Below are 24,849 nucleotides of genomic sequence, written 5' to 3'. Positions count from 1 at the left end.
CTCATTATCAAATTTCCTTTACACTGATTCAGAATACATCCAACTATGATACATGATTAAATGTGCACTTTCCAAAATAATCCTCCATATTTTATGTCACAGCAACTATTACTTTGTTTCTCGTGGTAATTCATAGCACTAGGAGTTCCTGTTAGACACAAACTGTATTTTGAATGCAGAAATAGAAGATCTGTAAATTGCCTTGTCAAGACTCATAAATCATCTGCCATCCAAAGCGTGTAACTCACGTGCACTGTTCTTCCTTTGTGCTTTGAAACACACTCTGTGTTTCCTAAAAAAAAAAAAAAAAAAAGGCAAAAAAAAGCTTTAGACATAGCATCCATTAATAGAGTAGATGAAAATTATTGAGGAAGTCATGGACAATGAAACATCAGACATAAACAAGGACAAGGGAAACTGCAGCTGACTCAACTGGTACTGTCAAGTTTAGCATCAACATGCCAGGAGCTCAAGAGAATTTTCACTGACTGTACAATGAACTTTGTCACTGTTCAATCTCTGTGTGCAACACACACCTAATTACATTTGTATGTCACTATTTTAATTGCACTCCAAGTCCACCATTCTGACAGGCAGAAATTATCAGAATGTGAGAATGTGGTAAGGAAATGCTTATTTATTCTGGAAGAAGCCCTTTACCACAAAATTTAAAAGACGTAACATAACTCCCTGTGCCAATTATCAGCCCATGCTGGATCTCTTCTGTTAAAGGAGAGCATTCAAGGTAAAGTTAACCTCAACTGGGCTTTGGTAAAGGCAAAAGCACAGTTAAGACTGAATGGCAATTATGAATAGCATTGCCTGCCTGAGTGTGAAAACTCTGCTTACATTTGGATCACCCCATATTATTCTAATTTCAATATAAGCTGCATGACATAAAAACATTAGTGATTAACATTTACTCTGTGCAGGATACCTGGCTGCAGGAAAGACAGAGGTGAAGGGCAAAGCCTTAGGGAAATATTGTGGCACAGGAACTTAGCTGGCATCTGATTTTTACCTCGGACCAATGAAAGTGTGAATTATCAACACATACACTGTTGCATGATAATGTGCAATGATAATGTAACTGCGAGTAAAAGAATAAGATGCCAGAGAGGCACCTCATCCCCATTTCTTTAGGAAAATTTATCTTATGTCTGCTGTTTGTGTACATGTCAGATGTCAGTTAGGATATTGTGACCTCTCTTAGCATTTCCTTGCCAGCATTAGGGAGAACAACCCACGTCTCTGAGCCAAAGAGTGAAATCAGAGGCAAATGTCAAAGAAATTACAGATTTTTTAGTTCTGCTCTTGACAGAACTCCACTGAATTTGTGCAGGGTGCTCAACAAGAACACCTTAAAATCACAATCATATAACTTACTATTTTCTCCTCCCAGGTTGACCCTGCTTACCATTTTCCTTCCCTCTGAAATAATGACCAACCTCTTTTTCACTTTTCCCCATTTGCCACAGTTTTATTGACTTTATATCTTGATTTATTATTTTTTATATAGTTGTTCACAAAAAAACCTTTATGCTTAAAAAAAAAGGTAACTAGCACAGATTATCCAAATTGATTCAGTGAATGTTCTTAGTACAAGAACCAACAAACACCCGAGCCTTAGGCACGAACTGCCACTACAGGTAATGTTATAAAGAGCTGAGTGCAGCTCGGCTAGAACATGATGTGGTTTGAGGGAGGGGGTGGCAATCAAGTTAAAAAGGCAACTGACTTACCACTTGGTTTTGGGTATTGAGCACATGGTGCTGAGCTGCCTGGAGTAGGCAAAGTTGGCAGGAAGGAAATTGCAGTGTCCACCTGCTCAGTGAGAAATTTTTGCTGCTACAAGACAGGCCGCCATCCCCACTGAGGAAGGCTGCCTTTAGAAAGGACTCACATTTCTCTCTGTCTGCTATGCAGAAGAGGCTTGAGAATGATTGTACAGATAAGACTGCAATGATGCTTTTCTTGGTGTGAACAGGAATAAATCCTCAGAGTAATTTTGTTTATAGAGTAACTGTAGATCATCTGTTATGAATCACACAATTTGACCTCTCCTATACTTAAATATGTAGTACTGTGAAGCAGGATAAGACTTTACTCTTAAAAGAAAGATTTAGACAACTCTAGAAAGTGATTCACCCTGTTCTAACTTGAATTTCTGAAATCAGTAACATAAATAACTCTGTGGAAGCTCATTTCTCTCTTAGTGGAGCCTTAGGTCAGATGCCTATTTATTTAGATAAAGTTTGTTAAGAGGAAACTCACCCAAAGAGTATTTTCTTTATATCACTGCAATTGTGTTTATACTAGAGCTTCATATTCTGACAATACTTAAGACACAAGTAAATATAAACTTAAACATGAATTTGAAAGATAGAGACTGTCAAAAGGAGTGATTAAAAGAAGGCAATTATCTGGGAATAGCTAAAATATGAAAAACTGTAAATATAGAAAATAGCGTTCTGTGTGAAAAAAGATTGTGCTTAAAAATTACAACAAAAATTAAATTTCCTCTAATGCCTTGCTATAATTTCAGCTTGATAAGAAAATAACATTTTTTGAAGTGATGAAACTAAGATATTAAATAGCTTACATTTTGGTTGCAAAATAGAAAAGAAGCTTATACCAATACTCTCCACAAAATAAAAATATTCATTATTTGTGTCAGGTTTAGCTGCTTTTCTCATACTAGGTAGTCATTCATATTTCTTGCATGATTGCATTATCATCTTCATATTGGCTGGTTCTGTCACTGTGGTATTCATGTTAAAATACATCTTGGTGTTTATTGACAACAATGGATTAAGTCACCATCACTCCATGGTGTTGTCATAGATCAGCAGAACTTGAGGATTTAGCTCATCAGTGGAAAAGATTCCTCTGAAAAGAAACATTGGGAACATCTGGATTACAATAAAATTTTAAATCTCATTTCATATATGGATATTGAAAGCTTGAAGCATTTAGTTGTTTGGTTTTTTCCTGGTCTTGAATTATTTCTTAATTGCTATTGAACATTTTCATTACTGTACTCTCTCTGTAATGGGGAAAAAACCTGGCAATTTTTTGTTTTTCACCCTTATTTAGACATAAAGTACATCTGAAGCATTTTTCATTTTCTATAAGATATGAATTTCCCATATTTCAGTGAGAGCCAATTAAGATATAAATGCTACCTCATATGCATTCGTAAATTTTGATTATTACTTTTTCTGAGAAGCAGAAGATAATTGAGAAAACATAACTGTCATTGCTGATTCTTATTTTCATGTTCTTTGGCTTGAAACAAATAGAGATTAATATATTTATTAAAAGAGCAGCAAATAGTTTATAATGATGTTGATAGTAATAAATTTTCTTCCATTACACTTGTTTGTTGTCATTGGAGATATTTTATGTTACATTATTGTCACTAATTATTTTGGCATAGTAAGAATATAAAAGAATACTTGCAATCTGCAATGGGGTGATTTACCTTTCTAAGCCCTGCTTTGTGTTAGATGTAAATGTGTAGACATTTATTGCATCACATTTCTTTTTCCTTGAAAAGTTTCTCTTAGAAGCTCTTATTCCCACTGGCTGCAAATAACACTGTCACGGGTGTCTCTCATTTATTGGCATCTGCAGAGGCATTTCTCTTGAGACAAACATATGGTGAAGCAGCATCTGTTTTTCAAAGTAAGACCTTACCACTTGATTTTATTTATCCTAATTGGAGCTTTAGGAAGGAAGGGAATTAAAATATTGAATGAACATGGTATGAGAAAAAAGATGTGTAAGTTCTTTCTTTTGTGCTGTGTTCTATCATGAAAGTTATTATATCATGCAAGTTGTGCACAGAGCATAGAGTGCAATTTATATTGTAAATATACTTCTGCTGTTATTATTTCCTACGCTCCAAATCTGGAGTTTACTACAACATGACAATAAGATGACTGAATGAAGCCTGATATTGTTTTTGCTGCTGTGACTAAAAACTCTGGTCATTAATAAGGATATATTAACAGATACTGAATCTGTGTTGGATTAATATTGTCTAGGCTCAGGTGCTCAAATGAGGCTAGAGTAGCGTAGTACTGATATTTAAGAGCCTACATAACAGTGGGCAATGGACAATCCATGCAACTCCATGCATCTAACATCTATTTGAATAATGAGATCCATCTGACTAGTCTGTATAAAACTCTATGAACTATGCAGATAAGCATTTACAGGGTTATTGATCTTATGCTCAAGCATCAATAGGCCATGAATATCCCACTTTACATAAGGCTTGTGCCCATAAGAAAAATTCACTTGATCATTTGGCTGGGTTCGTGCAACCTTTTCTGTAGAGAAATTTTTATTCTCATTTTATTAAATTTATTGAAATTGGAAATTACTTTTCCAATCAAAATCAATGTTAGGAATTCTTTAGCAAAACGAACAGCTATTACGCCTGTGGTGCTGCAATGAATACAATTTTGAAGTACATAGGAGGTCAGGTTTTTTTAGGTAGGTATGGGGTGGAAATTTACAGATTCAGAAAATATAGCACAAAAAGCCAAGTTTTTCTAAATTGGGTTTGAATGGCCAGGTTTTGGTAGTATGAAAGCTGCAGGGGTGGCTTCTGTGAGAAGCTGCCAGAAGCATCCCCATGTCTAACATAGTCACTGCCAGCCAGCTCCGAGACAGACCTGCCTCTGGCCAAGGTCCAGCCCATCATTGATGATGGCAGCACCTCTGGGATAACATATTTGAGAAGGGGAAAAAACCTCCAGTGCAATGGCAACAACGACTGCAGCCAGAGAAGGGAGGAGTGAGAATATATGAGTGAGAGAAACAGCTCTGGAGACACCAAGGTCAGTGCAGAAAGAGGGGGAGATCCATTACCACCATCCTGCAGGCTGCGATGCAGGCCGTGGTGAGGCAGCTGCGCCCCTGCAGCCCACGGAGGAGAAGAGATTGCCCCTGCAGCACCTGGAGAACCCCATGCCACAACCCCCAAAGGAGACCATGATCCTGTGGGAATCTCACGCTGGAGCAGGACCAAGGAGGGTGAAGCAGAGTGAAGGTGTTTTAGTTTTCAGTACTCTGATTTGATTGGCAATAAAGTAAACTGATTTGCCTAAGCTAAGTCCATTTCCCCCCATGCTGGTAATTAGTGAGTGATCTTTGCCCGTCTTGGTCTCAACCCACAAGCCTTTTATTATTTTATTTTCTTTTATTTTTTATTTATTTTTATTTTAATCCTTTATTTTATTCTATTTTTTATTTTATTTTATTTTTTCTTTTTTATTTTTAATTTATTTTATTTTTTATTTTTATTTTATTTTTAGTTTTCTTTTTCTTTTATTTTTTATTTTTATTTTATATTTTATTTTATTTTATTTTAATCTCCCCTGTACAGCTGACTAAGAGCAACTTTGGTGGGTGCTTGTCATTCTGACAGAGCCAAGCAAACAGTTTGTCTGCAAAAATCTGTGGATTTGTTTTTTAACCCAGAATACTTAGTTGAAACAAAGATATAATTGCACATTTTCCCCTATAATGAAAAGTGTATAGGTCGTACAATATCACTAGGGGGAAAAATAATTTTTGTTAATAAATAAATAGATAAACAAAAGCAACCAAACCAGTGTGACTCCATCACCATTCCTTATCTAGTTCTCTTTTATATTTCTGTTTAAGATTTTCTTTCTTAATCTTCACTAATCTTTTTCACAGCTTCTATATTAAAAGACAGAAAGATTGGCCTATTCCTGAAACCTCCAAATTATTTAATGTATTATTTCATTGCAAAGTAAAACAGGAGAAGATTCTTGATAATTCCTATAAGTATTACTATATATTGTGTTCTGAGATATTTGCCCTTCTATGTGTATAGGCTATATTCAGACTTGAAATTATCAATAGAATGTTTGCTTTCAGTTTCTGATTTTCTTTAATTAATAAAATTTAATTAAATTTTATTTTTAAAAAATAATAAAAATAAATTCTGGTGCCTTTAATAGCAAGCCCTTTCTGTACAGAGTCACATAGATTCATCTACATCTGACAAAGCACTGTTTCTCCAATCTATTGAAGAAAAGGAACATTTTCTGAAATGAAGTCTAACTTCTGCACAATTACTTCATTTAAAAATTCCTAGCATTTTCTCACTTGTTTCTTCTTCAATTATGTTTTGATGTTCACTGACTCTGTTTATCTAAAGATGTTTTTAATTCCTGTAGACTCTTTTTATCCCTTAGCTTCTTAATGGATTTTGAATAAGTCCTTGTGCTTTTCCACTTAAAATTGGCTGTGATTATGAAAAACTTCACCTGTTTATGTTACATTTTGTCTAGCAGCAGACTTTGCGAAGAGATTGGAAAATTGATCCACTGAAGACCTCACATCTTTCCTTCTAATTTTCTACTGATAAAGATGTTAGTAAATTATTGTTCTGCACACATACTTGTCTGAAAGGCTTGTTTATTCTTCTGTGTTGGTTCAATTAAGGTATTAAGTCAAGCAGCAAATGTAGAATAAGAATTTAAGTCTTTCTTTTCTGAAAAGGACAACTAGTTACTCCTTGTATGAAAAATCACCAGCATGATTTTTCTTTTCAGCCTCAGTGTTTTCCATGTCTGAAGTCAATGCAATGAAATTGCTCATGCTGAGATTAGGGTTGTTGTTTTTGTGCTACCATCTCTACTTAGCAGGAGGAGAAAGCCACACTTGGCAATGTTTTGAAGATGCGATATCACCTGTAAGATTTAAAAGCTTTTTTATTCAGAGCCATGGGAATATTTTCTAATGAATACCTAATGTATATGCATGTTTCAAGGGGGTGGGTGGGTTTGTTGTTTGTTTTGTTTTTTTTTTTTTTTTGATTAATTTATTTCATTTGACTATGAATTAATAAAGTGTCACGGTGGTTGGTGTCAGTTGTATCCTTACAGATATTGTATATGGATGGTATGGCTTAAATACTTAAAATCAAGAGTTTTGGAGACTGCATGATTAAAAAAAAGCCAACTAAATAAGACCAGAAGTTTTTAGACAACTGGGCACTTAGATGTGACAAAGTAGTATTTAAAAGCTTTGTTTCTCTCATTATTATTTGTGGAGGAATTTTTTTTTTTTTGAGGGGTATTTCTCAAAAGAAAAAGGTTTTCTTTTTCATAATTTTTATGACTTTGCTTTTGGAATGGGAAGATGTTGAATTAATACAGTACCTCATCTTCTGGCTTCCAACAGCCTGTGGAAATCCAATATGAAATTAATTTAACCATTTTTGGTCCTCTGGCAATATTATTACCTTTTTCAAATCCTGTATAAGTGGTGCTCATCACAAAGGACATAATTTATCTAGCTGCCCATTTCTGGAAACATTCAAGGTCAGGTTGCATTTGGCCTCAGAAAATTTATCTGGTTGAAGACGTTGTTCATTTTGGGGGTGGGGGTTGGAGTATCTTGCATTTAAACTTCCAACCCAAAATATTCCATGGTTCAATGATCTGTCTGTTCTTCAGCAACACTGAACAGATAATAATGATATACTTTACCACATTCTGCTTGCCACCCTATTTTATTTATATATTGCTTCATGTCTTTTTCACAAATAATTTAAATTTCTGTGATGGGTTTGGTTTTATGTGGTTTAGACTTCTTGGCTCATGCATTTAAATCCATTGTTATTAGTCTTGTCAACAATACACCAACTATATGTTTATAAATCATGATTTGCTATTTCCTCAGACCATTGCTTCTTGTGCCTTGGTCATGTCCTCCTAATCTCACTTTGCAAGTATTTCAGGCCTTGCCCATGTAGTTAAAATTCAAATACTGAAGAATAAATGGGAAAGAGTTTAATGAAAAGAGTCCCTGCTGTTACCAAGAATAGCTAAATATCAGTCTTTGGCGATGATTAATAAAAATCTTAAAATTGCTATTTTATTCACAATGGTTTACAGTCTCAGAATTTTCAAGATTTCAAAACAGATGCTGGAGTGAAAAACATTATGGCAATCCATCCATGCTACCCCAGATGTTTGTCTATATGGATTTGACAGTTTTTACAACTAACTTGTCAATCAGAATCTGAATTTTTTTCTCTCTTGTTTTATGTTTGCCTCTCCCAAGATGTACCTTTGCTTAAATGGTTGTTGTAGTAATATTCTGAAATGAATAGTGTGAGTAGGTTCCTCATCTTGCTTAAACATGAGACAGGCTAGTAGTTCAAAATGTGATATTTAGCACTGAGCTGGAATGGAGCATTCATTGATTGAGTTCTGATAAATCTATCAGGAGCTCTGTTGGACTGGGTAAAGATACCATCTGGTCCCAGCATTTGGTACTTTGTGTTCCTGTTTAAATGTTGATGTTGAAAAAATAATAAAGTGTCACTAGGTAACTACCCTTCTATATTTTCTTTTTTTTCATGGAGTTTAATCATCTTTACCCAGACTGGCTCTACTTTTACTTCTCTTCCAATAACAGCCCTGATAAGTATTACTTTTTCCCTCTCTTTTAATTTAGCATACTCTTATTTTTTCTGAAAAGAGTAAATATTCCTTCTTATTTTTATGTGACTGTTATAAGATGACATACTGGTTTGAGCTGGGACAGAGTTAATTTTCTTCATAGTAGCTATGGGACTGGTTTGTATTTGTGCTGGAAACTGTGTTGATAACATAGAGATGGTTTAGTTGCTGCTGAGCGGTGTGCACACATCGCCAAGGCCTTTTCTGCTTCACACACCGTTCCACCAGCAAGGCGGCTGAGGGTGCGCAACAGTTTGGGAGGGGACACAGCTGGGACAGCTGTCCCCAGCTCACCCAAGGGATATTCTCTACCATTTGGCATCATGCTCAGCAACAAAAGCAAGGGGAAAAGGTGAGGTGTTGGCAGTTACCGTGCTTGCCTTCCTTAGTCACCATGATGGTGCCCTGCCTTCCTGCGGATGCCTGAACGCCTGCCTGCCTGTGGGAAGTGGTGAATGAATTCCTTGTTTTGCTTTGCTTGTGTGAGGCTTTTGAATTACATACTACTTTGTCTTTATCTCAGTCCCTGAGTTTTCTTATTTTTGCCCTTCTGGGTCTCCTCCTCATCTCCATGGGGTGAGGCAGCGGTAAGCAGACAGCTGCATGGTGCATAGCTGCCAGCTGATGTTAACCCACAAGTAGGGACTAACTTTGATACCTTAAGTGTATTTCTTTCAAGTTTTGACTTATTTCCCTTCTCTTTTTATAATTATTCTTTTATACTTTAATTTTCTTCTCTGAAACTTATTTCCTATCAATTTAATTTATTTTTAGTGTTATTTTGTTATGCTATGTTAGGGTTTTTTCCCCTTAAAATTTGAAAGATGATAACGCATCATGACTTCTATCAGATCTAGTAACTATCCGAAGAGTACTACTCTCTATAAAGTTATACCACATAGAGTTAGTAGTCAATAATTCCTGACTAGTTCTTTGTGTTTTAACATTTCTTATTTTTTCTCAGAATTGTTCTAGAATCACTCTCATCTCTTGAAAGATTCTGGGAAAAACATTGTTTTTTCATTTCAAAGTACTTATCCATACACTGTATGGGGTTGTTTTGAAAGCTAGAGGTTCACAGTCTGTGAACACAGTCATTGCCTGGGGCAGAATTTTTAGTGTAGATTTATTGCTTGAGTTTTAATTTTCTTGTTTTTCTTTTTCCTGAGTACATTACTATATTTCCAGTTTCCTTTTTTTTTTTTTTTTTGGTTGCCTGTATTGATATCCCTATGTTTGCATAAATCCAGCTATTAAGCAGAGAAATTGGTTTGTTACCTTTCAATCAAAATACAATAGCTAGAAAAAAACACCTTAGTTGTCATTTATCACCGTCGAGATCTTCATGATGATGTTTGCTATGTGTTTGAATACAGAACATAAATGAAAAGATATTCTACCTTTCAATCCATCTCACTAATTATATTAATGATTGTGTTGTGTTTCTAGGTGATCTCTGTAGGGTGTCTATTATGCATCATAAGATGACATCTGAAAAGATAACAATCAAAGAAAAGGAACAAAATACCAAACACTTAAACAAAAATGAAGAAAAATAATGTAAAATGGGGAAAAAGAAAGTAATAGATAATTCCTGCAAGCTTAGGATAAATTTTATTGTCCTTTAAATAAAAGCTACCAAGATGCATAAGATTGTTCTTGGATTTTTTTTCTTCAGAAGTATGATGACCTTCTCTTTAAGATTTGAAAATCGTGATATATTTGGACAATCATCCATTGTATGTTTTTACAGTGAAAAACAAACTAAGAAATTGGCGACTCTCAAAAATCGTGACAAAAATTTCGAAAATCAAAGTAATCCCTATGAGTTCAATACAGCTGTTCTTAAAACTAAAAATTTAAAGACTATGAGGCTAAAACTCATAGGTAATTATAGTATACAATGGACTTTAGGTAATAGGAAAGGTATTTAGAACTAGGATAGAGTATTGAAAGAAGAAGGATGAATAACAATTTGGTAAATGTGGCAATGATGCTGGCAGAGACTGAATAGAAAATGGTAGAGCTACAATAGAACCTAAAGACAAGAGAAGGTTTGAACCCCTTTTTAATGGAAAAGAACCTGTCAGGAAAAGGCTGAAGACAGAGCAGGATATGGGAGTGCACATGCAGAGGAAAGGAATGGAAGCATCCTAGGTGAGCCTGGTTTGTGGGTCTGAGTCCATGTTTAGATCAACACTACAGATTAATATCTAAACAGGGGGAATGGAACTCTTGCAAACTCAGATTTGACCACATTGGGCTTAAACTGAGGGGATAACAGTATCATGTTTTCTGATTAAAACAATGTAAGGACCCCAAAGCCTGCAGAGTGGTCAAATGGGAGTACTGAAGGTAAAGAAAAGGGTATGGGTTGTCTGTTTCATGAGGCAGAGATCACCATTATGCTGATATATTGTGACTAATACATTTGCCAATGGCAGGAGGCATAACATTTGAAATTAAATGAATTTGAATTTTAAAATCTATGTTTATGTTAGTTTAAATAAAAAGCCTTACATTTATTTCAAATGTATTGGAGATACTAAAAAATTTTTCTTGTAGCCTGTGGTAAAGTCATTAAAGAACATTCTCACAGTTACTGCCTAGTGATTTTATGGAAAATTCAAAATAGGCTAATTGTTTTTTCTCCCATTAAATCTTTGTTCTAAAAGTGCATCAATTTCACTTGTGTATTGTTTTTACCTTTTGCTACAACCATAAGATATTGAAATACTGTAACGAAATACCAATATATTAGTACTTATGCACTCATGCATAATGAGTGTAATCATTTCACAAACATTTTTTTGAGTTTTCTATGTTGTCTGTAAAGCTCAGATGATGTACAATGACTTGTTTTGCCACTAAAAACTCTGATCAAGAGTAGAGAAAACATTCAAGACAAGCAGATGGTAGTTTCCTTGATTTAGTGGAATTTTTTTCTTTTCATTCATTCTGCCGAAAAAGAAGTTTGGCACAGGTTACCACAGTGGTTCCTTGCACAGGTTCCCTGTCCCGCAACATTCCAAGAGAAAAGTCCGGCAGGACAGCACAGCTCTTTCTAGCCTTGTGGTGCTCATCCAGGGCCAGGGTTTTGGGTTCACTTAGGGTGTCTTTGGCTCTTTGTTTCTCTATTCTTCAGTTGCCAGGGCTATACTCTCCCTCAGCACTGCTCTCATACAACCCCACCCTGAATCCTGTGTCCAAATCTGGGGCTTCCAGCTGAAGGATTTGGACCTGTGGAAACAAGTCCAGAGGAGAACCACCAGAATGATTTGAGGGCTGGATCACCCATCCTGTGAAGACAGGCTAGGAGAATTGGGTTGCTCAGATTAAAGTAGAGAAGTCTCTGGGGAGATTTTATAGCAGCCTTCCAGTACCTATGGGGGCCACAAGAGAGAGCTGGAAAAGGACTTTTCACAAGAGCATGCAATGAATTCCTACAGGTAAGAATATATTTTTCCTAGAGCTTATCTTCAGCCTTTTGTTGTGAAAGCCTAGGTTTATTACACACACAGGAGCACTGTTTTTTAAGTCATTCCTAAAATTAATATCAGCACACCTATTTTGTTATCCAATATATATTTCATTAAGTTTATTAAAGAGTACATTCTCTCATGTTGTATGGCTGCATTACAGCTCTATATTCTGGTATTAAATATAGTCCATGATGTTTCATATAAATAATAGGAAGAGAAAGGCAGGGAACTCAGCAAACCATCTGAAAGCTCTGAAGTTTAATTTTTTTCTGTAGAGAATTCAGATTCTGATAGGCACATTTTTTCTTATTTTCCATCTTTGGTAATTTCACATAAAAGGATCACCATAATATAAATAATACAGAAAAATTTTGGGGGTTCAAACCTGCCTATAGAATGTGTTCTCAAAACAATGGTCTTTAATTCAGGGAGGATGCATTTCTATTGTATTTGTGGGATGCCCCGTGGCAAGAGTGATGATGCTGACTCCATGTTCTCAGAAGGCTAATTCATTATTTTATGATACTATAAGAATACTAAATTAAACTATACTAAAGAATACAGAAAGGATAGTTACAGAAGGTTAACAAGATAATAATGAAAACTTGTGACTCTTTCCAGAGCCTCAACACAGCTTGGCCATAATTGGCCAATGAGTCAAAACAATTCACAGCAGAAACCAATGAAACAATCATCTGTTGGATAAACAATCTCCACATTCCCCATGTCAGCACAACAAAGGAGAAGCAAATGAGATAAGAATTTGTTTTCCTTTTTCTCTGAGGCTTCTAAGCTTCTCAGGAGAAAAGTCCTGGGTGAAGGGATTTTTCTGAAAATATGAATGCCACACATTTCAGTGTGATTTTGCATAAAAATAGTTGTATTATTTGAAGAAGAAAGGAAAAAAAAACATACCATACAGTAACAGTGAAGGGTGTACAAAGATAAATTCAAGGCTGTAGTTGTTTGTTTGCAGTAAGTATATTGGGCTTTTTGCCTTTTTTTTTTCTTATTTTAGTTCCTGTTCAATGTTTACTTTCAATTATTGCTGCCTACAGGAGACCAGCTTATCCTTGCCAGTAACTTCACTGGCACAAATTGAATAATCAGTTTGAAGAGAAAGATATTGTTAGACCAAACACTTTTCCATCTCCAGAGCCTTCAGAGATGTGAACTAGAGTTTAAAAATCAGCAAAATAACATTAAAATCTGCTGTAATTAACATTTGAAATCTGTCTAGATGAAGAGATATGTCTTTCTTCTGTATTAATGAGCTATGTAACTGTCAAACAATTGACTTATGCTAAAAGACCTGAAAAATCAAACATGCACACAAAATAGGTGATATGCCCAAATTACAGAGGAAAGCAGTGACAGGGCTCCTGAATCCAAGCCTTCTGTCCAGTGCAATGCCTTACTTGAACAAATTAACTAAAATGACAGCTGTGTATAGTATCTTCCCTTTAGTACTCATCTTCTTGTCTTCATGCATTAGCTGCCATGAATAATTCCTTTTCACTGTAAATATAAAAACACTTTTTTAGAAATATAGGCAAATATATAAACATAATAGAGGCAAAAAAGTATCTGACTGTAATTGAATAGACAGGTGCTCTATTATTTTTCTACCCATACATTTCTGGTGTCCACTAAGTAAGTGCAAATAAGTAAAGTTATATTAATGTTTTCAATACAGAAAGCATAGTTCTTTATTTATTTTATTAATACACCTATAAATATTAGTATTTCTTGAATTTGGGTGGATCTTTTTTCACTTTGACTACTCTAGGTCACAGTTTCTTTCAGGCAAGTTGAAAATTAACACAAATTATTACTTTTATCTATTATCACCGGAAGGAGTGGTTTTGTACTATGTTTATAAAATCAGATCTGATTACATTGAGGTCATAAATGGATCATGAAACCAATTTAAATGTAGGTGGTTAGTTTCATTTTATTAAAGTACTGCAACAGAAAAAAAGAAAAATATTATTTTTCGCAATGGAAACAGTTTCTTTGCCAGCATAAATCAAATTTTAGTCACAACTTTTCTAATCTAGCATCCCTAAATACAGTACTAACAGTCTGTCTTTTTTATTGACAATTTTTTCTCAATAAATTAAAGTTACATAACATCCAGAACTATGTGGAATTATTTGTTGCAGCCTGTTGAATTACAGCTCTCCTATTTGGCCTGGCTTATTAAAGATTAATAGTAGAGGCATTTGCTCTTTTTAGACTTCAGTAGTTAAATCATGCCAACAAAAAGGTGTTTTTAAGTAGAAGTAACATACCACTTCACATATATTTTTAGGTCAGGGTATGTTCTTGAATGAAAAGCGAATTAATTATTCATATGATCCTGATGTGAGATTACTTCTATTTTCTACCATGGAGGTGAACTAGTTTATGGCTTGTAATGCCAGTTTCATTTATTTTGAGATTTCCCTGCTTGTGTATTTTATTTTCACTCACTATTGCAAGACTAATTCTCAAGCAAATTTGTGATTCATGAACCTCTGTGAAAGACTATAAGAGTACAAATTCCTCCAAGTAACATTTAACTCAGATTACCTACATATACATATCCACACACACACACACGTATACCTGTTTATATGGCTATATGCAGAAAGTTCCTGAACTGTTAGCTATTGATTCAGAACCTGCATTACTTTTAAAGTGCAGCAATGTGGGCAGCTGACTCATCACAGTTGCTCAAAATTAATGGTTCTTTCTAATTAAAGTATCTGCTAACTATCTAACCCAGATATTTTGTTTACTGGAATACAATGGCTCTTGGCTCAGCCATAAAGTTCTAATGAAGAAGAATAAAAAAACTCCTCTATTTCTCCGAATCACAACTTCAGCAATTATTCAGCATTTCATTCCCATCCTTTCAGTGACTCCTCTCCTTGAGGGCTCCCTGATTAAATGTTTGGAATTTATAGACTGAGATCACATTGGATCTCCAGTTACTTTTCCCCACCATACCTTGTCACCTGATGTCATCTAACCTACAGGATCTGTAGAGCATTTCTGGAACAGTGGACTTGAGGGAGGAGACTTCTTGGGTTCACCTCATCAAATGTTTCTAAATAATATAATATATGCATAAATTCTTAAAAATGTATGATAATTTTGCACGGAAGTACATAAGATTTTTCATTCAGAGCTCAAATATGATGGCTGGTCTGGACCACATTGTTTTCTTTGAATGGCCAACATTCAAAATGGTGCAAGAAAAGGAGAAGACAGAAAAACAAGTAAGTGTTGAAAAAAATCACATGTGAAAATACTCAAACCCAGAGCCATCACTATGTCTAAAACATCTAAAAAGTAGCTATTTCCATGATGACTTTAGGGAAATATGGCTGTGGGTATCATGTGTAATGAAAACATGTTCATTGCACCCTTTGAAAAATGAGAAGGGGATTGCTCTAGGATATAACTCTTGAAAAGTAGAAGACATCTTTTGGTTGAATCAACCAGCTTCTTTCAGTGTTTTCTGCTGTATCACATCTGAGTCTTTGTGAGACTTTGAGTGACTGTACCCTATATCTGCTCAGAATACAAACACTAATCTAAATAACAATCTGTAGGATTCACACATGGAGTGCAGGTTAGAAACAAAGCAACATCATAGCTGGTAGTATAGAAGTAGCTGAGTAAGCAGCAATAACAAAATAAAAAGCCTGCAAAATGCAGCCATGTTGAAAAGTACAGAAAATACTAGATTGCTGTATGTTCTTTTGTAGTAATCATGATTGTCCAGATTCATGATTTCCTTTACTAATTCTGACACCTACCTGCAACCTCTGTTGTCAACCTACTGTTTGCAATTTACTTTGAACCTCCAAAACTGAATTTTGGCAATTGTTACTCTTTACAACCAAAATCCCTTTTTCTATTGTAAGTTGCTGTTGAGCTAGAGGGACACGGGGAGTTACTGTTCAAAGCCTCACCCTACATGATCTGGAACGCTTCAAAGGCAGGGACACCCACAACATCTCTGGGCAGCCTATTCCATCATCTCACTAATGCTCATTGTAATAATTTTTTATATGTCCAAACTATAGCTACCCTCCTTCAGTTTAAAACTATTGTCCCTTGTTCTGTCACTGCAGATTTAAAAAACTGCTCTCAGCGCTGAAATGTTGCAACAAGCTTACTCCAGAATCCTCTCCAGGTGTCTCAGTCCCTCTCTGCCTTTCTAATTGGAGAAGTATTCCAGCTCTCTGAACACTTTTGCAGCCCTCCTGTGACCGATTCTAACAGGCCTATTACAAGCCAGAGAGAAAACAGTCCTCCACATGGGGACCCCAGACTGAAAACCATACTCCACGTGGGGATTCACCAAATGGAATACAGGGGATAAAATCAGCTGCCTTGAACTGCTGGTCACTCTTCTCATGATGCAGCCCATGAAGCGATTGACTTCCTGGGCTGCAAGTGCACATTTTTGACTCATCCATCAGTATCCCCAAGTTCTTCTCTGCAGGCCTACTACCAATCCATTAATTTTTCAGTCTGTGTTAGTGTTGGATATTCACCCAGACTAGGTATAGGATCTTGCACTTGGCCTTGCTGAACTCCATGAGATTTCATACAGACTCATTTCTCAAACATGTCAAGATCTCTCTGACATCCTTTCCCTGAAGTGAATGAACTGCACCACTCAGCTTGGTGTCATCAGCAAACTTGCTGAGAGAGCACTCAATCCCACTGTCTCTGTCACTGCTGAAGGTGTAAGTAGTATCAGTTCAGCACCCTTGAAAGACACCACTCATATGTTTTGGCTTCAACACTGAGTCATTGACTATAACTCCTGGCACGTGGCCATCCAGCCAACTCCTTACTCACCTAATAGTTCATCCATCAAACCAACAGCTCTCCAATTTAGTGGTCAGAATGTTGTGGGGGGGCTATATCAAAGGACTTACAGAAGTCCAAGTGAGTCTTCTCTTTGATGTAGTCACTTTACTGTGGAAGGCCACTGGATTAATCAGTCACCATTTTCCCCAGTGGAGTCATGTTGGCTGTCACTGACAATCTCCCTTTCTTCCATGTGCTCTGACATATCTTCCAGGAGGATCTGTTCCATGTTCTTACTGGGCACTGAGATTAGGATGACTGATCAGCAGTTCCCAGGATCCTCCTTTTTAAACTTATTAAAAAGTCATGTGATATTTCTTCTTCTCCAGTCACTTAAAAAAGCTATTTAAAAAAAAAGGTCTTTTTTGGTTCCTCATGTGTGAATCCTATTTTTTTTTAATTAAATTCAGGTTTTATGTACTGGGAAAATGCATGCTGATAGCAAAGGTACAGCTTTGAATATTCACCTAGTGCAAAATGAGCGCAGCTGAGGTTGACAGGATTTGCAGCCTACTTAGCCAAAGAAAGCAGCCAGAAGACCAACACCAGTGACCACCTGATGGAGAGAGAACATAAAAAGTAGATAGAGTCTCTTACATTTTTATATCCCAAACACAGATTCTTCAGTCTGCAGACTGTTATAATTGTCTGAAAATTTCAAACCTGTCACTGTCACAGGATGTGCATGATGCTTGCAATACTCTTTACTGAGTAAAAGGAGAAAGGTATTAATATGAGACTAGTTAACTGATGAAGGTTCCTGGATAAGAGTAAGAAATCTACATTATTTTTCATACACACTAATTTTTGCAATTATCACTCCGTTAATAGCTAGCTGGCATAAAATTTAAATATGCTTCTGTGGTCCCAATATTAAAAGTGAGTGAGAAATTAAGGGGAAACTAGGGAGAAAAGTCCACAAACCAAACAACCTTTCTAATACAACCACCTAACAATTACCATCATTAAATCAATTACTTTCTTTTAGGAGGCCATAAAAGTAATTATTATTTCTTGTGCTGAAAGGGTAAAATTCTGAAAAAAACCCAATTTGTTTGGATTGAAATAATATGCTGTGCTATCAGATATAAGCACTCCTGGCATGGTGTGGAGAAGAAAAGACAAGAAATTAAAAACCAGAAGAGAGAAGAAGTACATTCAGAAGCTAGAAAGTGAAGAATGTAGCTTACTGCCTGAGATTTTCTCCTTCTCCCTAATCTTAAAGAAATAGAGTAGGAAGATGAAAACGGTTTGCAAGCGCGATACATATTTCTGCAGAAAACATAGATGGAATTTCAGTGAGTTTCTCAGGGTGCAACAAATTCAAAGCTTCTTCTCTTACATTGTTTTTGCTCTTATCAATGGAGTATCTCCTCCCAGGGGTCAAAAAATATCCCTAGTCTCAGGGAATATTTTCATTCATCAGCAAGATACACATATTAAAAGTGCGAATGTTACTATTACTAGCCTACATATAGGGGCTTTTCCTTGTAATATATGTATTTTCATGATTGAAACAAATGTTTGGCGTGTTCAAGGAAATTATCATCATTTTATTTTCTCTGTTTCTTCAGTATGAAATGAATGTAAAACAAGTGTGGCCTTTCATCATTCTCTTCCTCCTTAAGAAATTGATGAACTCAGGAAATATTCAGTTTCGGTCTTTTATCTTAGCCATTCCAACTGAGTTGTAGTGTTTCAAAAACTGGGTTTTTTTGGAGAAATATACATCTTTTCATTATGTAGACTTTCAGTTGTATAATTCATTTTTTAAAAATAAACAACCAACCAACCCAAATATTTATGTTGTATAATCACTGGTTTGGTATCGCATGTGTGAACAGATTTTGGAGCCCATGAGAGAATAACTGCAATGCTAAACCCTGTTTGCAAAGGGCACAATCTCATGACCAAGTAAAATTCTGTGATTCCCTCAGCAAATCAATAAACATAAAGTTCTCTGGCTCAGTTACTTGTACTTCTGCAGCAGCTATAGCAATGTCAGAAAATAGAAAAAGAATATGGACTAGTGTTTGCTTTAGAGTATTGAGTTTTCTGTCTGATGGAGCTTGAAACTACCCATAGGCAAGTTTATGCTATGTTCCAGGGAGCAAAACTATGAAGGAGCAGTATATTGATATTACTGAAAAATAAGTAAATACACAAACACACACATATAGCAGAGCATTGAATGTGTCAGTCATTGTTTGTTTTGAGGTTACATATCATGTGTTCCTGTGTGTTAGGAACTTAATGTGTGAGTGAAATGAATACTTGTGTCTGCCCTTAACTCAGGCTGGTGGAAAGACTCAAAGCTATCTGTCAGGAGAAATAGATCTAATGAGAAGTTAGATCTAGATGCTAATGAAAAGGGATCAGAGAAGACTACTTAATGCACAACAGCAAAATTGGCTGCAGAATAAAACCCCAAACCTGCTGTTCTCTTCTGGCCAGACTCCTAAGCTTTATTCAAGATAAGCAGCACTTGCTTACCTAAGTGAGTGTAATAAAGTTTATTCAGTGCAGGGCCTTAAAAGCAACAATCTTGGAAAATGAAGCATAGTAGAGTGTTAAAGGTTTGCTATTAAGGGGTTTGGAGAGAGAAGTGAATAGTAAAAGTCAGCAGGCAAGGAGAAAATCTGCAGTTGGCTGCAGCTTTATAGATAGATTACCAAGACGCTCTGAACAGCTGGCAGCAAGGATTGCTTCTGCTGGGAGAATGACTGTGTTACACACCAAAGATGTATTCCCTGCATACGTAAGATTGTTTATATCCAACAGGAACAGGAACCCAATTACTCTTTACCCAATTGTGACTGAAATAAAAGATAATTTCTTTGCTTCACAATCTGCAAGGCAGAGAACTGTTTACCCAACAAATTGCAGCTCCAAACTGCCATTTACAGTTACTTCTTCTGGTCTTTCCCAGCTTCTGATATCTAAACCACATCTTTTTGCAATTCAAATGCCTAATGTCTGCAAACAGCTAAATATGACACTTAATCAGGCTTGTAGATATGTGGAGAAGCAATATTTAGAGCATTAAATATTGCACAGACTACACTATGCCAGCTGCATTAAACTGAACAGGCAGTGCATTGAGAAGGATGAGAGTTGTGCTGGCCATTTACTAAGAAATGGTCTTTTAAAAACATGATCCTTAGTTCTCATTTGTCCACCAAGTGTGACATAACTTTTTGTGTTTTTCATAAACCCACAATGTTAAAATTTAGGACAACTGAAACTAAAACAAATTAATCAATTCATATGTCCAAAGGCTGTGTTCAAACTAACTCTGATTTGCTATTTGCCTTGGATGATTATTCTATTACTTCCAGCTATCTTTGATGCATAAGAAGACTTAAATGTTCCTTTCATTCAGCCTGAAACTGTTTGACAAACCCATTAGCTTGAACAAGCTTTGTGACTCACTTACTGACAGCAATTAGGACTCCCAAAAGGTACCTGGATAAGCCAAAACCCCAAGAGTTTCCTAAGGTGAGATGAAGGCCCTGAGATTTATTTTTGTTAAAATAGGGCTTAGAATCTCCTGGAAAGAAAATCAATCTAAAATAATTAAAACTTCTGTTCTTTCACTCCAATGAAGATACGATTCTGTTGCTAGGCACCTGATTTGAACAGAGGAATTTGGAGTATATCTCCCTACTCTGTCATCTCCTTCAGGAGAAATATTCCCATTATCACTGAATTTGCATAGATTTTTTTTTTAAGTTCTCTTTAGGAGAAACAGTTACTGGTTTATTAGGTTAGATAAAGAGAAAGGAAACTGACAGTAAAGACCCTGTCTGGACACTGTATCTGCATTCACATATTTGCTCAGAAGGAATACACAACCCATAACTTAACTCTGCTCTTTCTCTATCACTTTGAGCAGAAATCCAAAATTTTCCTCTTGAAATCTTTTAGTTACAGTATAGTCGACTGTAATTATTTCCCTTCAAAAAATATAACTAGTTTTATACAGACTGCACAAAACTATACAGAAAAAGACAAACTAAGAAGAAATAGTAATAAAAATATAATCAAAATATCACCATCTGTAAGAGTTAAAAAGCTCAGGTAGAACCTGCTATTATATGGAAAGAACATTTTTATCAGGTTTATATTTTGTAGTCAGAAATAATTAACATCAGTCATGCTGAATTAAACTTAAGTTTTGGCTATCCGAAATTCAATTGTTTAAGTACACCTCCCAAGTCTTTCTTTGCTTTTTGACATATAAGGAAGTTGAGTAAATATTCATTGGTCTTCTAATGTGTAACCAGGTAAACTCTTTCCACAGCATAACAACCTGCATAAAATTTCTAGTTTCACACAAGATACTCACCCTTTCGAATTCTTCATCAATTTCAGCATTACTCATTTGAGACCAAATTTCATGATTTTAGGGTTATTTTAAACAAAACAATGACTTAAACTATTATTCTTGGATTCCTTTCAGCTGCTTCCAACATGCTGCAATTAAAGCAATGTGTTAGTCAGTAATTGGCTTGAAATATAAACAGACACCAACTTAAAATTGCTCTAAAATAAAATCAAACAAAACTGGAAAATTAATTATAATTTATAATTCATTATTGTTGCTAATGCATCTTTTATAGGCTAGATTCTCGCTGGAGCCATTGGCAGCAAAATATCTCATTAACCACTGAACATGACCCCTGGGAACACTGGCAGTCACAGAGACACCAGCTCCTTTATGTTTTTGTTTCCACCTACAAAATCCTTTGGATACGCAAGTTGCTACAGCTGCAGATGTGTGTCACAGCCTTTGTGCCTACACTACTAGGAATTCCAAGGGCTGATCTCTTGCAACTACACCAAAAGGTGCAGGAAGTAAAGCTATTATTATTTTACAAAGATAAGCTTCAAAAGTGACCGTTGGCATGTGAGACAGAAGTCACTAAGCTTTTCATTCTCATCCAGAGGAGGCCAAACAGATTAATAAATATGGGATGACTTATTCAGCTCTAATTTTCAATAGCTGGGTACTCAGCTCATTTAGAATGGCTTTATTTTCTCGTATAAAGACTTACAAGAGTTAAATTGTACTGTAAGTAAACTCCATTTGCTTGAAAAGGAAACATTCTTAACTAGATACTGAGGCCTAGGGAATGACTGCTGTGAAGCAAGGCTGTTAAATAAAAGAGTCAGTCTGCCTCATCTTTCACTGACAGTGATTCCTACCCACCCCTGCTTTTTCTGTTCTCTGTACTGCAACTGTCTATCCAGTGAATTCTCCAGGGAACAGATCCAGCTGTAAACTATCCCAGCACAACCACAATGGCTATTATTCTTTGGGATCAGTCATCCTGGTGTGGTTCGCCACGAAGAAACCCAAATCTCTCTGCTGGTGTTGATCTGAGGTCCAAAACGGTGACGTGTAAAATGCTTAAAAAGTTGTAACAAAAAAGAAGAGTAGCAAAGTTTGGTCATGATGTTACAGAAAGTATTCTGTTTAGAAAAGTGCGATTGCAATTCTATAGAAAAATAAGTAAGTCATGAAGAAAAAATTGTTAGTTTTAACAATTCCCAAAACCTTAATTCTATAAAAGTGTATTGCCCTCCTGGTTGCTTGAATGGGAGCATTTAAAAAAAAAGCCTTGTTATTGGTATGGGGTGAAAAATAAAGCATTTATTTCAAATAAAGCAGATAGCTAATAACAACTAGGTTATAAGAAGAATAAGAAGATTTAAAAAATGTTTTTCCATGTTGCCTTGTATGCATTTATTTTAACGTGGCTGTCACCACTCAAAACTGGAGTAGCATAAGCAGGCAAACTGTAATTCTGCTTTTGATCCCTTAACGTTAGATTTATGATTTAGTAATAACCAAAGCAATGTTTTTGCAGTGCATGTCCCAAAGACAGTATCAGGTAAGACAAAGGTGTAATCAAAATTAACCAATATATGATGAATTTTAAATATGAAAAGTTTTGAAAAACTGCTCTAGGCTTATCTGTACTTGAAAAATTATTCATTGAAGATGTGCACTTTATATTATCTGTGAATAGATAATCTTCAAACAAAAAAAAAACAAAGCAAAATCTTTCAAACAAATTAACAGTTATGAATTATTTGTTCAGTTCTAATTTTACCTTACTAATTTAACTTTATGAAAAACATGCAAGCATTTTCAATTTATAAAAGTGAATTGAACTTACAATAATAATTTGTCTGATCTGAATAAATCAGATCAAGTGCTATGATGTAGAAAAATATCTTTTAACAAGAGCCATTAAAATATCAGAAGGATATCTGTGTTTTAAATTATGCTTGAATCTATTGTGTAAATTCACATTCAGCAGACACATTGAGCATACTTTTTAAGGCCATTAGCAAAGTATTTACACTTTTTTTTAAATGGGAAAAGCTTTCTTAACATATCAGTTGTCTGCTTTGATTCAAGAGTTTTGAAATTAGATATTTATTTCTAAGCTGATTTATATGCACTGAAAATTATTATGCATTTCCTACAGATAACCTATCACCACCTAAAAGAGGTCCCTAGGGCAGGTGAGCAGACGTTATTATTTCTGTATATATTCTGAATATATATTCTGACACATACATCTGTTCTCATTCAGTAAGGCAGGGTTTTGTAGAAAAAAAAAGTAGCATAGATTCCCGGAAAGGGGAGCTGAAGGAATACTATAAAAGTCATTTACTTTCAAAACATTTGAGTATATCTTATTTTAATTGTAACAGCAAGAACTGTTTTGTATATTCATCTTGTAATACAGCAGATGCAGAGAATAGCTAAGTTCAAGACAAAATAGGTTAACCTGCATTTTGTATAAATTTGATCAAAGTCTGGCTTCTATTGAACAAAATAAGGCTGGGTGCAAATGTTACAGGAAAGGAAACCAAAACAGTGTTTGCATGGATGCTGCAAGGCAAAGCCAATAAATGTTTAATGACTCTGCTAAAGAATTTGTTGTCTCATAATTTCTCCAGAAGGTGACTTACTTTGAAAGGTATTCATCCCCCTCCTAGATATTTTGTGTGGATTCAAGTCCAAAAAGCACCTGCCATCCACCATGAAGAATATTATATATCTCCTCCTTTAGAAGGTTGTTTCATGCAGTGCCTCAGGAGAGTTTTTATATGAGATCAATAATATTTTTGAACTTCTGAGTGATTAAGAAATGTGTCTGAATTGTTCTCAGGGACAGATAAATATAACATTTATGGGAATAAAGAGATGACTATAATAGAGATGAAATGAAACATAACATCTGGAAGAAAACAGTGTCAAGGCTGGTATGGCTATATTTCATCTTCCAGACATTTTGGTTTATTGGAACAAAATATTGTGCTGCATTCACCTCAACCCCCAGAACATAGAGACTTACACTTTTTAATCCTTTCTTAAATAAAGTGAAAATGCAGAGGAAAATAATTCCAGGCACATGACCAGCAGAGCAGGTGAACAGACCATAAGGAATGCAGGCTGCCATACCCACAGGCTCACTGCCACCTGTATTAACCCAGCCTCCTCCATCCAGATCCAGCTAAGCAACATTCTTGAAAACAAATTAAGCAGCTTTATGGTTTGAAAGGAGCAAAGGAACCATATTTTTGGGTATGATTTCAGGGAATCCCTTCTCCACTGCCAACATGTTTTGTTCTTAGATAAACTGATAGACATGAAATTGAGTTGATTGAAAACAAGGACAAACAAAATGTGGTCAGGAAATGTTATCACTGAAAACATCAATAAAGGGTTTTGCCCATTCCAGGTGTTGGCCACAATAATAGCCAATAGATTGAATGTGATTCAAATTGTCCAGGAGAAAAGGGAGACAGGTAGCATCACATTGTACATGGAAGTTAAGGAAAGACGGCAAATAGATGAGGAATAGGAATTTCTGTGCCTGTCCACACTGCTCTTAATGAGATGTGAACATGGAGTGGCTTCCAGACAATACATTTTCTTTCTGTGGTCTCCAGGA

This window comes from Ammospiza caudacuta, chromosome 5 (genome assembly GCF_027887145.1).
Source record: "Ammospiza caudacuta isolate bAmmCau1 chromosome 5, bAmmCau1.pri, whole genome shotgun sequence".
Taxonomy (NCBI): domain Eukaryota; kingdom Metazoa; phylum Chordata; class Aves; order Passeriformes; family Passerellidae; genus Ammospiza; species Ammospiza caudacuta.
The sequence above is the reverse complement of the archived record's forward strand: the minus strand, read 5'-3'. Positions refer to the sequence as shown.